This window comes from Peromyscus maniculatus, chromosome 22 (assembly GCF_049852395.1).
Source record: "Peromyscus maniculatus bairdii isolate BWxNUB_F1_BW_parent chromosome 22, HU_Pman_BW_mat_3.1, whole genome shotgun sequence".
Classification (NCBI taxonomy): Eukaryota; Metazoa; Chordata; class Mammalia; order Rodentia; family Cricetidae; genus Peromyscus; species Peromyscus maniculatus.
In genome coordinates, this window is record NC_134873.1 from 59,675,186 (window position 1) to 59,692,510 (window position 17,325).

A 17,325-nucleotide genomic window follows, 5' to 3' on the forward strand; every position below is an offset into this window, starting at 1 on the left:
TTTAATTAATACAGCAACTTCTTGCCAAAACAAACTACTAATTTTGTAACATACATTCTATAGACTTCTCCTATTTTCTATGTTTATTCAGACTTCAGCCCCCTTGTCCCCCAGCACCCCATCTCCCCACCCCCTACTCATAATGCTTTTAATGAAATTTCCCCATTGAGTGTAATTTTCCTACTTTAAATGATAACAATGTTTTGGATCTGAATGTCTTACAAAGTTCTCATTGACCAAAGCAGAATATTAAGATGGCTTCCATTTTTAAGAAACTATATAGCTGGGTGGTGGTGGCACATACCTTTAATCCCAGCCCTTGGGAGGCAGAGGTAGGTGGAGGATTGCTGAGCTGGAGGCCAGACTGGTCTACAAAGTGAGTGCCAGGACAGCTGGGGCTACTCAGAGAAACCCTGTCTTGGAGAAAAAATAAAGAAGGAGGAGGAAGAAGAAGGAGAGGAGGAGGAGGAAGAACAGCAGCAGTAGCCATGTGATCACTACAACAGGTACAGCAATAGATATTTTAAGTCCTCAGAGACCTGGAAGTTTAGTATTTAATAGTGTAGCTAAGGCAAGCTCCTGCTTCATGCACATTTTAACACTGCTATTATCACATATGTTCTTCAAAAGGTAAATAAATAAAAATTATAATTGATTGCACTCTCAACAAACCTACCACGAAGAGGAAAAAATATATTTCAATTCAATTGGCTAAAAGTACAGACTGTAAGTTCTCTTCACCAGTGCATCATCATGTAAGGTGTGTTCCAGCAGCTACGCACATCTACGTTCTAAAATTCGAAGAACCGTGTACAGGGTGAGAATTCCAGGGGAAGCAAGGGATGAGGAACTGAGTGTATTCCTCCAGATTTGCTCTGCTGCAGAGTGTGGCCAGGAGAGTGTATTCTGAAGGGCTCTCTGGTAACTTTCTGGGGTTTACATGGCTCCTAACAAGTGCAGTATGAAACAATAGACTGGCTACGCCTGAGCCGTCTCCCTGGAGAGTTATGATGGCTTGAGGAAAATAAGATATGTTGCAGTGATATAAAGCAGGAGGCCCTTTGCTTTTCTGAGCACCATGCAAATCATTCTTGGTCTAACTTGACAGTCTATCTTCCTCACAACCTGAACATGCCTGCTAGAATGCCTGTGACAGCTACGGGTTTCTCTTACTTGGGATTCTGCTTTACAGCTCATGAATTAAAAAGGACTGGGGAGTCTAATGCTAACAAGTATATATTTTTATTTATTTTCCCAACTACTATGCAGTTAGGAATTTATAGAAGTAGGAGAAGGGATAAAGAGCCTGGGGTGTTCCTTCAAATTTGGCCAAATTCCAGGAAGCTACTTAAAACACTGATGTGATGCTCCTTGTTGTAGTGACTGTTCTGGTGTGATAAAAATGCCCTAATAAAAACAACATGGAGAGTTGTTTAGTTTTTGGCTGGAAGTTCCTAAGGAATATAGTCCATCCTGGTGACATCTCTATCCACATTCAGGAAGTAGGATGAGGCTATAGACCCTCAAGCCTGCAACACCCCACCTCTAAGATTCTACAACTTCCCTAAATAACACCACCAAGTGGAGACCACGTGTTCAAATACACAAGTCTATGGTAGGCATTTCTCCTTCAAACCACAACCCCAGTCCTCAAGGATCTGAGTCTAGGGCAACTGTATTTTCAATCTGCAAACATATTCTGAACAATCACTCCAAATTTCCCTTCTTCACTGCTCATTTTGAGTTCAAGCACTTGCTCTGTTCACCATGAAGAAGAGATTAGATGATTACTGAAAATGTAGTATTCTGCAATCTGTAATAAAAGGGAATGATGGAGAAGAGGCAGTTTAGGGAAGAAGAAAATATATAAGTAAATTTATTACTTCATATGGTTATATATTACTTCACTGAGTACCCCTCTCGTTGACTTAAAACTACCTACCATTTTTCTCCAAAAAAAAACTAAACAAAACAAAAATCAAGACACAAAGAAGGTAAGTCACATACATGGTATTCTTAACCACAACCATGGTTCAAAAACATGGTCATAAAAACTATGGTCTTTGCAATAGACCAAACTGACTCCCGGGGCAATAAGATGATTTGTCCTAGGCCTCTGTGATGGTCAAATGGAAGGAAGGCCTAGCAAGAGCTAACCACAATTAACTATGAAAATGAAAATGATATTCTAAACATTAAAGGGAAGGTGGGCAGACAAATAACAAGTGTAAAGGTCAGTGATCATGAAATGGAAACTTTTCCCATAAAATAGAAGAAAATATCCATTTCATAAATACATAAAGTATCATTACTCAATGTTTAAAAAAAAACAGAAGGAATGATATTCATTTAATACACCCCCATGCCCAGTGGTGTACCCGAAATTCATTATTAGATTTAATCTTCAAGACAAACCAGTAAAGGGTATTTTAGTAACTGCACCATACACATGAAAATATAAGATACAGACATATAAATTTTTATCAAATCTTAACAAAGAGTTCAAGTTAGAGCCTAGATAGTATTATTCTAAAATGTTACATCCTGGTTGGAGCAATGGCTCAGTGGTTAATAGCACTGGAGATTCTTTAAAGAACCCAGATTTATTTCCCAGTACCCATACAGTAGATACAACTGTCTGTAACTCCAATGCCACGGGAACAGATGCTTCTTCAGGCCTCCAAGGGCACTAGTTGTGCACAGATACACATGCAGACAAAACACTCACATTAAAATAAAGTAAAATAATAAAAACACTTAAATGTTACATCTTTCTAATATGCTGTGTGTGCATTTAAAAAGGGAGATTGAGTATTTATTTGAGTTGCCAATGGACTGCTGTACATGTATATACACAGAAAGTTATTGTTCATTTTGTGTTTATGTAAATACCCCTAGCCAAATTTATTTTCCCTTTTCATTTACTTTGTATTGAAAGCTCAATGCTTTTTGCCAGTGTCAATAACAAAAAGGCAGCATGGGCATGCCATCAGCAAGGAGCACTTGCCTCCGATATGCTTTCATCTTGGGGCATCTTGGTCTCTAAGACAGCATTCTATTAAAGGCCTCTGAGATTAGGAAAAGAGATTATGACCCTAAGGGAAGAATGACAGAAAATCAACTACAGTTCTCCCTGAAACATGTAGATTACTGAGAAGCAATTGTGAATGCTGGGTACAATAATCTGGTGACAAAGCATTTAGAGTCAACTGTGCATAAGGGCCTTGGGGGACTATGACCTTAAGAGGGTAAGATGGTTTTCTCCATCTGCGTTATCCATGCACATCCTTCTGACTTGAAGGTAAGAAATAAAAAAAACCAAAGGAATCCTATGATGTCATGTGTGACGTGTTGTTAAATCAATTTCAGATCAGTTTTCATTCAAATTTCAGGTACCATCTCTCTTCTCATTTCATTCAGTGCATTCTACTACAGCAAATCTAATAGAAAAGCTAAGCTCAGTAACAATATAATCAGTGAAAAAAATTGAGGTTACTCTTATTGTCTAAGTCAGCTGATTTTCCCCCAAGGTTTTATATGAAACATATATACATAAAGAGGTATTTCATCTTAATTTTCTACAAATATGTTATATTAGGCAATTATTATAACTTGAAGGATATCCATGAGGGTAAGTTAATTTTGTGGTTTAATCCATTTAACTTTCCTCTGAAGATATTACCATTCTCTGGAATTTCAAAAACAGAGATTTATGTACCTGTTATCTCCTATTACTGTGACACATTCTCCTGTAGGAATTCTTACAGGCATAACTAGTTTAGATGTAAAAGAGGCTTTGAATCATTAATATTCCCAGTGGCATCACACTTGCCCATCCCATTCTCATAATAATTTTCACATCTGGTGCTCTAGACACCAGAGGAAACCCATGTCCTTTCACACCACTATCCAGAGCCAGTCTTCTATAATTAGTTTTAGACAGAATTGGCTCAATTTTTGTGTGAGTATAAATGCTAACACTGACTTTCTCTAAGGGTGCTCTCTCTTTCTCTCTCTCTCTCTCTCTCTCTCTCTCTCTCTCTCTCTCTCTCTCTCTCTCTCTGTGTGTGTGTGTGTTTATGTATCTGTTGTTGTTTGTGTGTATATGGGCTAGCATAAACATTTGCATGTAGGTAGAAGCCAATGGTTAACGTTAGATGTCTTCAGACACTCTCTACCTTAATTTTTGGTATATGAACTCTCACTAAATTTTGATATCACTAATTCAGCCAACTGACTGGCCAATGAGTTCCAGGTATCTGTCAACCAGTGCTTTGGTTACAGGTACACATCACCATGCTGAGCTTTTAACTCTTGTACTAAGAATCCAAACTCAGTTCTCCATCCTTGCACTGCAAGCATGTCCTGTCCTGAGCTATCATTAAAGACCCTGGGTTATTTTCTTCTAAGTTGTTTATGTACACTAAATGATACTAAGATTGCTTTAATGACCTAGAAGCTGTGTGGACAGATTGCTTAGCTAACTTTGATTCAGAATAACCAGTGAGCCCCTGCATCATCACCACCAATGTTAAGAGATGAGAGGAAAGGACTCTGATGAGGCTGAGGAAAACTGAGAAAGAAAAAAGAGACTGTGTTGAAATGAGGCATCTGGTGGGGTGGTCAATGACCTAGTACAATTTGCCACTGCACAGCCAGGAAAGAGCACTGTTGAATGATGTGCCTGTACCATGTTCATGTGCTTGATTTGGAATGTGACTATTCTTCCTCTTTTTCTTTGTGGATGAATGTGACTGGTGAATTCTATGTGGTTCATAATATTTCAATATGGATAATTTAAAGAAAAAAAACCCAAAGTCTCAGTAAACATCTGTATGATAAGTTATATTGCAACCCCGATAGGCCCCTCTGCAGAGGCAGCAAATCAGATCGAATTAGAAAAAGCCCCAGTTTAATGGGTAAAGCGTTCATGGGTGATTCTCCAGCCCCCTAGAGAGGAGACACGGGATGAGAGAGACTGGAAAAACACCTGTACCCTATGGGAGTGGTCTTGAGCCTCTCTGGAGGAGGAGCTGTGTTTGGCAGGCTTTGAAGGGGCAGGTTTGGGGAAAGAGATGGGGGAGGGAAGTAGAGGTAGATCTTCCACCAGAACATTCCAGACTATTAGGGTATATGGATGCCAGGGTGCCAGGGGTTGAGGTGGAGCTCCCACCCAAAGACTATGATTTAGAAATATACTCAGTCTAGCATTTTAGCAAAAAGACACACACAGAGCTATCAGTTTCCCTGGAAAGTACTTCACCATTCCCCATTGAGAGTACATTTCTTGAAGGTCTAGGTCAAGGCTTATGTTCTCTAGGAAGTCAGCAGAGATTATCTACACATCTGGGATCTTCCTCCTTCCTGAACCCAAGCCATCCTTAATTCCCTCCTGTGCTATTCAGAAACTATTGTTCCAGAATGGAATTAACCTAAGTAGATGAGATTAACAACAGAATGGCTTTCAGACATGGGCTCAGTAATCATGATATTCATTCTTTAGCTGTCCCATTGATGAGACTGACAGCCAGCCAGGGCTCAACATGTCATAATCTCATGTCTACTATCTCCTCACATATGCTTCCGAGGGCTCTGGCTACTGGGCTGGGCATCACAGTTCATTCTTCATTCTACAGCTAAACTTACCAGGGTGAAGCTCAGCATGCTTTATCTAAAGATAGGTTTTGTTTCCAGAATTGATGAAGAAAAACTTTTAAACCAAATACCTCATAGCTTAAGAGTAAAAGCTCACCAGGCTGGTTGAATTAGGTGCTACATATTCCCCAAAAGCCATCTCCAAAAAAGGCACACACACACACACAGAGGAAAAACCAAATTAATATTTTTAAAAACTCTGACTTCAGGAAATTTCTATGGGGCTCTGATGAACAAAACACTGGCCATCAATAGCAGCAGCGGCATCATTGTCTCCATGCTGGGCTGGATTGTCTCAAGGACATCTGTGTAGACTCCTTTTTAGCATGGGCTGCTGCTGCCTGAATCAAACTCAGACTCTTGTGTTAGAAAAAAATATCTGAATTTTGAGATTTCCATTTAAGCTGAGAAGCAGCTTTCTTCAGTCAAACACAAGATGTAATTTATTTTACAGTATGAGATTAATAGCTATGATTGGCTTTGAGACAATTCTTGGCTCAGACAATGGAACCATATAACTTATTTGTAAACCAGATGCACTGTGCATACAACATTAGCTCAAGCTGTCAGACCACCACAAATTCCATAAAGTAAGAAACAGGGATGATTAGAATCAGGTTTGTAAATATGATTACTACATGAAAGGCTTTCTAGAAGAAACTATCCTATTTTACTTAGACTAGAACCCACCTGGAAAAGTCTTTGTGCAACAGTGATTTGCTTGGGAGCCCAGAAAATAGCTATTAGCGGAGATGCAATTTTTCTGAGATGAGAGTACTGAGTGAAGGACGACACTCTGCTTGATACGAAGCCCACTCAGAGACAAACTTTTGATGGATTCCTTAACAGCCTGGCCTGTAAATCTTATCTCCACTGAAATTTTAAAGCAAACTGAATACAATTTTGTTATACTGAAGCCGTGTTTTACAAAGAGAAGTTAAGAAAGGTATCCTTCCTTCCTATCTATCTATCTATCTATCTATCTATCTATCTATCTATCTATCTATCTATCTATCAATCCATCCGTCTCTCTCTCTCCCTTGCTATGTGTGTGTCTCTCCCTCTCCCACACTTCTTTCTCCCTATCCCTCTTCCTCACTCCTTTCTGAAAGTTTATTTCACATGTGTCATTAAGTTACTTAATTGTCTTAACATTCAATAAAGCCCTTGCTTGTCTTATGCCCACAAAATACTTTCACCATATCTGATGTCTTCCAATAACCACAAGACTTCTACACTCCTCCAAGTAGGAGGATATAGATGTGCTGAGGGCAGGGTAGAGAAGCAAGTCTTTCCTAGAAACAAAACAGGGTACATGTAAGTTGCAACTTAAATTAGTGTACTGCATAATTTTACTCAATATAAATAAGAATTCTTTTGGGTTGTAGAGAAAGCTCAGAGATTAAGTGTGTTTGCTGATCTTCTAGAACTGGAATTCAGTTCCCAGTACCCAGGTCCGGCACCTGACAAATGACTGTAATTCCAGCTCCAGAGAATCTGGTGTCCTCTTCTGGCCTCAGGAGAAACTCACACACATGCAGCATACACTTACACAGACACACATCAACCTAAATAAAAATAAAATACATAAGAGTTCTAGGGATAGCAGGGAGAGACAACAAACATAATAACAGGACAGATTGAGGTGTACAAGAAACAAAAAAGAAGTTTCTTTAACCATTAACTAGAGAGGATAAAACAGAAATATTTATGGATTTGTTATGTATCTATATATACATATAGCTATAGACATCTGCCTTTTGAAATGGCTGATGAACAAATTAGGTGAGCACTACATCAAAGGTGTCAAAATGTTGTCAGCATTTATGTGGAAGAAACACACATAACCATCCATCTCAAGCAAAGAAGGTCAGCCAATAAGAACTTACTTCTAGAGTTATATTTGTGGCTGGGGCTGTAGCTAAATGGTACTCCTAGATCTGGAAAACTGCATTTCAACTTTTAATACATAGACTGTGTTTTTTCCAAAAACCTTCCTAAATAACTTCATGTTTTATTGCATACAAATTTATGGAAAATCTACAGACAAATATTCTTGAATAAATCTTTATTCTTTTAAAAAATTTGGTCATTGTGCACCATGTTTTGTCCCCTTGGTATGAACCTGTATGAGAAATCATGCTCATGTTTGTTCTTTCCAGAATTCTTTGACCAAAAATTACAAGATCATGATTGCAACTCTCTATCTACTAGCAGCTATTAGCTAGTTATGCCCAAGCTGATCGGTATCATCAGTGATCAATCTTTGTTAATAAAATTATTAAAACCAATTGCACTTGTAATAAATAAGATGACCACATCATGGGAACAAAATCAATCTCTGTCTTGCTTTATTGTGGAGAACCACATTCAAGTAATAACAACTTAATATTTTTAATCTTCTTCCAGAAAACAGAGGCTAAACATAATTTTAACAAAGAGAAGGTTTTCTTTTTTTTAAATTTTTGACCAGAGGTAGGATCAGAGGAGATGTGAACAAAAGGAAGTGGAGGGGGTGGTGGTGGTAGGTAAAATAATGAAAAGTAACTTCTGACCAATATCGACATATATAAAAGGGTAAAAGTCAAGATCTGAGACTGGATAGGCATGCAGGTCCTGGCATGGGCAGGTGGATGCTGATGCAACCAGGTAGACAGTGGTCAGGTTGTTCTGAAAAGTCAGAAAGGCACAGACAGGCTTAGGAAATCAGATAGAAAAGTTTGTGTTTGAACACAGGCAAACCATTCATTCATTCATTCATTCATTCATTCATTCATTCATTCATTCATTCATTCATTCTTCATCTCTGAAGTCCCTTCCTGTTTCAGAGCCAAATGAAGGGCCAGACTCTCAGAAGATGATAAGACAGGCCTGTCTCCAGACCACCTGGAGAAGACAGTGAGACTAAAGGGTCAGATTTAGAGTATAATCCAAGTTAAGACTCTGCACACTCAACTTCAAAGATTTCTTAGGATTTGTAAAATGTTACAGGAGTTTAATATTGCTGTCTAGTTTTCTTAAAGCATGTTTAGAAATGTAATTCTCTTGACATAATTCCAGGGAATTAAATTTCTGGGGAGGAGAATATTTCTAGTTGTTAAAATCAACTTATTGGACAGAAACATGACTGGGTGAGGTTGCAATGTGGGTTAGTAATTGCTTATGGATGATGGCAGAAAGCTCCATGTTAACTGAACCTTAACTAAATTTTCAGCAATAATCCTACATTCTCTGCCCACCAACACACACACAATTCACACAACAAGAACATGTCCCAAAAAACAAAACACACAAATAGCAATAAAAAAAGAGAGGGAAGGAAAACAGAGCACAATCATATATAAGAAGAAGCCAGCACCACTAAACTGAATGCAAGTGTGTCGGTGTGAGGCATTCTACACACTTTCCTCAGTTACCATTAACAATAATACTTTGTTATGGGGTTTATTCATGTTTTTACAGATAGAAATCTACGGATTAAAAATGGGCACATGTCTCAAATCACACAGTAACCACTCATATTTTCTAAGTTACCAAAGGCTCTGCATGTTAGAAATAAGACATCCTCTTCAATCTGCTCTGCTAAAGGCCTCAGAGTGGTACAGCACCTGGACCCTGGTAGCAGTGTGGTGCAAGCATCTTCGTAATATTAGAGAAACAAATGAAGCAAGAATGAACAGAGTGATGGAGAGGGTGCTATTGTTTATGAAAGAGAAGACAATCTTTAAAATGGAATATAAGTGGTAATGAGTTTTAGAGCATAGTCTAAAACATAGTAAGGGTAGAAGAATTTCAATGGTCTCCTTTTTAAAATAATAATGAGCTAAATTTAAGGAGTAATAAAAATTGGTTTTTTCCCCAGATGATTTTTCTAAAATGATTATCAAAATGTCTTTGTGGCTAAGTTAAATAATTAGACCATCACTGGTGTTTTAGATCTGGTCTGCTTCTTGAATGTAGCCCCAAATAAAAGTCTTTTAAACCCTTCCATATATTCTGATAAGCTGAGTGGGTCTGGTGCACTTCAAATCTGTTGGGTTTTAGAGCCAATCTGTTTCTGAATCGCCATGATCAGATTCTTAGCAGACTAAAGGGCAAATGTAGGTTTTTTCTTTAATCCTGCAGTTTCACTGTGCATTAGCTCACATCTCTCTAAAGATGACGCTCCAAGTACCCATAGGTTTTCAGAGTTTAATAAAAAGGTTTTGACACATTTATAAAAATAAATGTCTGAAAGCAATTCGATAGGATGTTTTTGAGGCTAAAGCACAGACTCCCTCTTTCCTTTCTCTGACACTGACATCATTATCATGAGACCAAAGGGAACAACACTGGATGGACTGCTTATCAGGCTAGATAATGACCTGATTTATTATAGAAACCCTAGTTAGGCTTAGAAAAACTATAGAATCCCACTGATCTATCCAGTCCGTTTGAAGTATAGTGCTGAGATAAAATAAAAGTCTTGTTAGACCTGGTAAGCCTGAGATGGGAGATTTTTGTCTCATTAGCACCAGCATCTAAAAGTTCTGATCCACCACAGGTTGAAATGCCAAACTTGAAACTGCGGTGTGCATTCGGGTATGCAGGTACCCGGATAAGTCATCATGGCGTGTAAACAGCAGGGTTAGTGTTTCTGAGTCTCCACTGTGCAAAGGGGCCCACCTGGCTTACTCCATCTCCACTCAAAAGGCCACAGCATCCGCTGGGGAAAGGTGACACAGATGGAGAAGGGGAAGGAGGAACTTTTCTCCTTCCACCATGCATTTGGAATCATTCAGCATTCATGCATTATGGAAATAATTTTTAAACATCAAGCAATATCAAGGTAATGGTGCTGGGTACACAAGAGTGAACAAAATCTGGTATATTTCTTACATGTTTGGTTGTGAGCCTAGCCCTTAACGGCTGTGCCATCTCTCTAGCCCAAAATCTGTTGTATTTCTGATCATGAGATCATTGTGATTTTTTTAAAAATACTGTATTCAGACAAAAGTGTGAACACCAGCTTGATTCAAGCTCCTTGAATTTCATAGAATGTTCTGTTATCTTTGCATTCTCCATTAGAATTGCAGAGTGGCTATTAATGGGTACCCAATATACACACAAGAAATGCAAGAGATTTTTTTGCAAATGAAATATAAAAGATCAATATTAAGGGAATAGTAACAATTACCATTGCAATTTATTCAAAAGCTCTGATTCATCAAAATAATCTTTGAAATAAAGAAAGATGATATTCAACAAAACTTACATCTCAAACCTAAAAACGCTCACCGCTACCATATAATGATGCACTAGGAGACAAATATAGATGGATACAAGGAAGAGACTACCTTAAGACAGATGTGCCAACAGCTTTCTTTGCTAACCGAGAAAATCTACAGATTCTGAGAGATATCCTGCCACTTTTTAAAAATGAGTACACCATGCAGAAAGCAATGTTTTGTTTTTTAACTTTAGCAAGCATTAGAAGCATCCCCAAATGTTGTTACCACACACACTTGCCACACCTTCAAGACTCAGCAAGTCTTCCTTTTTCATTACTAAACTGAGCAAAGTTCACTTATCTTTCCAGCTTTATACACACACCCTATAGTCTAGGGCTATAGCCTTCTAGTCACATAAGCAATCAAAAGAAGAGTGTAGATGGGAATCAGGTCTCTGGGCCTTCAGGGTAGTTACCTATTTCAATGGACTTTGCCTCTGCTCACTCGGCATGACACCTACTCCCATTCCCAAGGGCTACCTAGTGTTTATTGGAAGCTTACTCTGTAGGATACTAATTATATTTATTTTTACTTATTTGATTTTAACAATCCTAAGCAACAGGTACCATATAAACTACATAGAGGCATAAAGTGATTTTTTAAAAAAGTCACTTTTTTACAAGTTTTTACAAGTTCAACTCTCACAGAACTTGTAGCAGAAAATAAGTGGACTCCAAAGCAATTTGACCTCTGAAGCCTATTTCAATTTTTCTCTCCTGGTAATCCTGTGAGGAACATGGACCTCTGCTTTACAATAAGAGCATTGGAAACTTGGAATAGAGAAAGCAAGGCAGATCATTTGATAATTTTGTAAAGCCTAGCATCTGCCTAGAAAGACAAGCACACTGACTGCACAGAGACAAGTTTCTATAAGTCCTTCCCTTTATTGGCTGGGTAATCAGGAGGGGGCAACATCACACGTCATCTGGGGTCTATCTTTACCTCTGCTGCTTATGTTTGTCTGTTTAACAAGACCCCTGTGTGGGTACATATCTACTTTAGCTTGTCTTAAACTTTATGAGGCCTGTGACCATGTCACATATGCAGGTCATTAGGCAAGCTTGACTGTTAATGATTTTTCAATCTGAATATTTAGTTGGGTGTCGTGGAGTAGCTAATTTAGCAGACATTGGGAAGAGTAATGTGTTTTCTATTCATTTATAGCTGGACCTCAAGGCACTATGGAAAAATACCATTTTCTTACAATAGCCACTTCCAACCACTTAACAAAATTAGTGCATCTCTAGCTAGTTATTTCTAATTCTGTTTCTATATGAGTAGATCCACTGACTCAAACTTATGTAGAAGATGTATCCAAAAACAAAGATTTGTTCTGCTGCTGTCAATCACTAGAAAAAGGTATGAATTGTACCATGTTAAAATTGCCTAAGAGCTGAGTCACAGATGAGCTATATCCACATCACAGCTCTAGTTAGTGTGAAACAAGATGCACACTGGGGCTTCTCTCCCCTCTCAAAATGAAATCAACCTGAATAAAGAGTTATGGATTATGTACTTTCTAGTGACAACTCTTTTCCCCATGTATTAATTAAACATTGTTATCTTAAGATAACTAAGTAATTGAGTTTGTGCCCCTCGCCCAAAAAACAAGGACAATGCACCCCGATAAGGTAAAGTATTGTAAATTATAACTGACATTCATGTGCTAGCCATGGCTGTTATTAACAAGAGGTTTAAGTTAAAAACTGAAGCCAGATACCTTCGCCTAATCTCATGGAATGCTGTGGGTTACATATTTATGTATTTGCATGCCTACCAAGATCAGAGCTACTGCATGCTGTTCTGGGTGAGGTAGAAGACTGATTAACAGTGAAATACTTAAACTTAACAAAAACAGAGGAAGAGATATGAGGAATTGCGATGGTGAGTTGTCAACTTGACTGGATGTAGGATAAACAGAAAGACAAGCTTCTGGGCTCTCCTGAAATGGATTTTCTCGATCAGATTACTAGAAGTGGGGTATTCCACCATAACAGTGGGCAGCACCTTTCCAGTGGTAGCCCAAATGAAAGGAGGTGAGAGAACTAAGTTTTTGCTTTGGCTGCTCATCTTCCCTCAGGCTAGAAACCACCTACCCTCTGACTTCTGCTATATTCCTTCACTGACATCAGAATGCAGGTTCTGCAAATTTCCAACACAGACTGAAGAACACGCACTGTCTAGGAATCCTTCAGTGGCCATCAGGACTTCTGAGACACAAAGCCTCATAGCCTGAGCAACTAACTATAGTGTCCTTGAACTATTGATGAGAGACAGCCATTGTTGAAAAACCCATAGCATAGCATGAAAAACAATCTAATGAGTCCTCCTCCTAATACGTATTCATTCCATTGGCTCTGCTTCCTATATAACCAAGGCTGTTATAGTCAGTAGTCCAATTGGCTATCAACAATGTCTATTCAGAAATAAAATGGGCTACTGGGCTATCCTTTAAACATGGCTGCTTTCTTGACATAATCACCAATGATTATTTGTTTAAAACAGTTTTGGGCAGTGTTTTTTGTTGTTGTTGTATTTTCTTTTTTGACAGAGTCTCATGTAGTAAAGGCTGGTTGGCAACTTGCCCATTAGCCTAGGATGGCTGGAATTTCTGATCACGCCTACCTTCACCTCCAGAGAGCTAGGATGACAAGCCCGTCCCACTAGGCCTGGTTTATGCTACTCTGGGGTTCTAACCTTGGGTTTCTTGCATGCTATACAAGTGCTCTCCTGCCTGAGCTGCATCCCTACATCCCAAGCTTTATCCCATCTGTTCTTTAGGGATAACTGAGAGACTATGCTTTCAGGCTTCATGTTGATGCTAAAATTTACTAAGCCACCATTCTACAGAAGACCGCCATCAGCATTTCATGGATGTATTAACTTTCTTTGGGATCTCATGAATTTTCTGGCTTGATGTATACCATTTCTAAGGGATTCAGAACACACTGTTACTGAAATATCTCTGTCCAATAGTTCTCTTCCCTCCCCTGTCCAATGACTGAGTAAAGCAACCAGCGTCCATAACTTCTTGGCTAAGAATCCTTGGGAGTTCTTAGGACTCTATTTAAACCACCTGCTTCGATGGTTCACTGAAATCAATGGGGTATTTTTATTCTCTCACTGTCATTGTATACAAGTTCCTTCACTGAAGGGAAATGGCTGAGAGGGGACAGACAGAGAACTGTTAAGAAATTAAAGGACCTTTAATGGATTGAAAACAAAAAGCCATTTTGCTCTCCAGGGCGCATATCTATTTAGCTTGATTTGCTTGAAAGTATTCTTAAGCTTACAAATCCAATCAACTAGAATGAGTTTAAAACAGGTTTTCACCCTAGTCCACTGGAGAGCTATGACTTTATATGATTACTTAATGACAACTATGTAATGGATAATAAGAACATAAAGGTAATGTATAAGTAAGACAGGATATCTGATTTTTTTTTTCAGTCAAATGTCTCCAGAGTATTTGGGAAAACTCTTTCACTACATTTTATAATCTAAACACTCCAGTAAGAGCAAAATACATGGGTAAAATTCATAAAAATGAAAACAGTTAAAAAGAGTAAGTATCTGAAATCGTTTTGACAGCAATAAATTTCAAAGAGTATATATTATTTCCTTAAATTTAAAGAAAACGGCTTAAAAATTCATGAAAAAACCATACATTTTAAAGAGAAGTTCATCCACAGAGTTTATCTTAAGTTAGAAGAGTTATAATTAAATTGTATTTTTATTATTCCTCTTAACAAGGTAATTTCATTGCATTTTCCATGAGCCACAGATAGTTTATAATTCTTTCCAAGCCTTAGTAAGTACTGAAGCAGTTTTAAAGTTGTTTGTAGAAGAAACATTACCCAAAATTATTCATGAAGAATAATTTGAAAAATGTTGAAATTAATCAAATGTTAAACCAAATGGCACAGTGCAAAGAATTAAAACAAAATATAGTATTTGAAAACATAAAACTACCTTTATGTTTGGATCCCAGTTCTCCCAGGCCCTTAGAGACAACCCTGTTGCACAGTGCTTCCCTTTGAAATAAATGTTTTCTTGCTGCCTTGTGGTCCTTCTGGTAAGGAAAGAATTCTCAAAGTTCAATAGTGAAGAAACAAATAATAGTGTGTGGTAGCACACACACCTTTAATCCCAGCATGGGAAGACAGAGGCAAGTGGATCTTTGTGAGTTTGAGGCCAGCCTTGGATACTTAATAAGGGCCAGGTCAGCAAGGGCTACAAAGGGAAATTCTGTCTATGAAAAAAAAAAAAGAGTCCTCAAGAAATGAATAATAGTTTCAAAACTGTTTTGGGAAAAAGAAATCTAATTCATTATAGTTATTTTTTCAAGCTTAAAAATTTCAGTTATTTTTACATAATAGAGTAATAAGAAATTAATAAACATATTTTACAGTGAAATAATTATTACTACTATTATTGTAATTTTAAAAATTAACAAACTGTTTTGGAGAAAATTTTCTAGTTAAAAGTAAGTTTAGAGAAAAGGGAGCTGGGAAGGGCATAGGAAAAGTTTGGAGGGAGGAAAGTGATGAGGAAAATGTTAAAATTAAATACCACCCAGATGGGTTAAGTCTTCTGGGGAGAATATAATTTAAATCAAATCTAAAGGACCCTATTGTGAAGCTCTGATACTTTTCAATGTTTAGTTAGTTATGCCCTGACAACTTAGAGTTTTGTTAATGAGTCTTAATGAAAACTGATTTCAGTTATTACTTATTTAATTAAAATGTATTTAATATCATCAGAATTGAAATACATAAAGTTGAGTGAGATGTATTATGTCTGTGTCCACTGACCAAATAATTATCCCTTTTTAGGAACACAACAAGGTGAGTTGATTTGTAAATTCAGTTAGTTGGTGAATCTTTTTTTTTTTAACCTTGAAAGCTTCATAAAAATATTGTTAACATTGAAGGATTAAAACTGCATCATTTGTTAAATTAATAAAGAATTTCTAAGTACGTACTCTGAAACCCAGTCTCTAAAAACCAGGAGACTGCAAGATGAGATACTTGAGCATTTTTTGACTTTTCCAAAAAAATTTTTCCTAAATTTTTATTTTATATACATATGGGTGTTTCCCCTGTATCTACATTGTATACCAATGCATGTATTACCCTCAGAGGCCAAAAGAGTGTAATGGATGCCTTGAGATTGGAGATACAGATGGTTGTGGGCCATCATGTAGGTGCTGGGAAGGAAACCCAGGTCCTACATAAAAGCTCTTAACTGCTGAGTTTCTCTCCAGTCCCTTTCTTTCCTTCTTTTTTTCTTTTTCTTTTTAGTTTTAAAACAGCTTTTTAAAAAAAATATTCAATTTTTATGTGTATGAGTATTTTGTCTGCATGTATGTATGTGTACCACATGGGTACCTGCTGTCCAAGCTGTCAGAAGAGGGCATCAGACCCCTTGGAAATGTAATTACATCAGATTGTGAGGCACCTTGTAGGTGCTGAGTTGAACCCAGGTTCTCTGCAAGAGCAGTAGGTGCTCCTAACCACTGAGCCATCTCTCCAGCTCAAAAAATAAATTTAAAACTACTTGACATTCTATATAATTCCAGGTAACCAATAAGGACAGTGTGATTGAATTATCAAAACTTGTATAAGAAAGGTACCAACCAATAGGTCATTAACATCGTATAGCCAGGAAAATATCAAGTCCACAAGACATTAGCAAACAAATAAATTAGAAGAAATGAGTTCAAGTCATCATCCTCCAAGTTCCTAAATCCCCAATTTCTTCTCATAGTAAATTGCCACTCACACTGAATCCAAGTAACCACATGCTTAATCTGCTAAAGATCACTTACAAACCTTGAGATTGCAGAGTGGGGTCCAGTCTCCTGTTCCACCACAGCTTATTCACGGAGACCAGCTTGGGTGGGCGTAAGATCTTATTCTGCAGCCACTCAATCACATAGCTTCTCACACGGTTCTTATTTGGGCTCTGGATCTATAAGTTACTGTTGTTTTGCATATGTATTCTAATGTGGTCTTTCCTTGTCTCCCTCTCTAAAGGTCATCACCCATCACTCTATTTTTGGCAAAACAATCCATCTTCTGCCCCACCCCTCTATCTTTTAGTCCAATGATCTATACACTATTTGGATTCTTTGAAGATTTTCATTTTCTCTGACCAACAATAAGAAACTTACTAACCATATAGGGCCACATGCAGCTTCTCTTTGGTATATTTCATCACCCAACCTTACCCTGGGCTTATGATGCATAGGGCCCATGTCTTTGGCCTTCTGTACATTATCTTTAGAAATCTATGGGTTCCTATGATAAACATCTATCTACTTTGTCAAATAATATACTAATTTTGAGACTGTGGGATTTTAAAGCACATCCTGAAAACATCTGTACTGAAAATGCCA

At 37.7% G+C, this 17,325-nt stretch overlaps 1 protein-coding gene across 32 annotated transcripts in view; it reads right to left on the reverse strand.

The window, feature by feature from the left end:
• Nrxn1 (neurexin 1) overlaps window positions 1–17,325 on the reverse strand; it is a 1,071,743-nt gene that overhangs the window by 886,529 nt on the left and 167,889 nt on the right. The window lies entirely within an intron of this gene.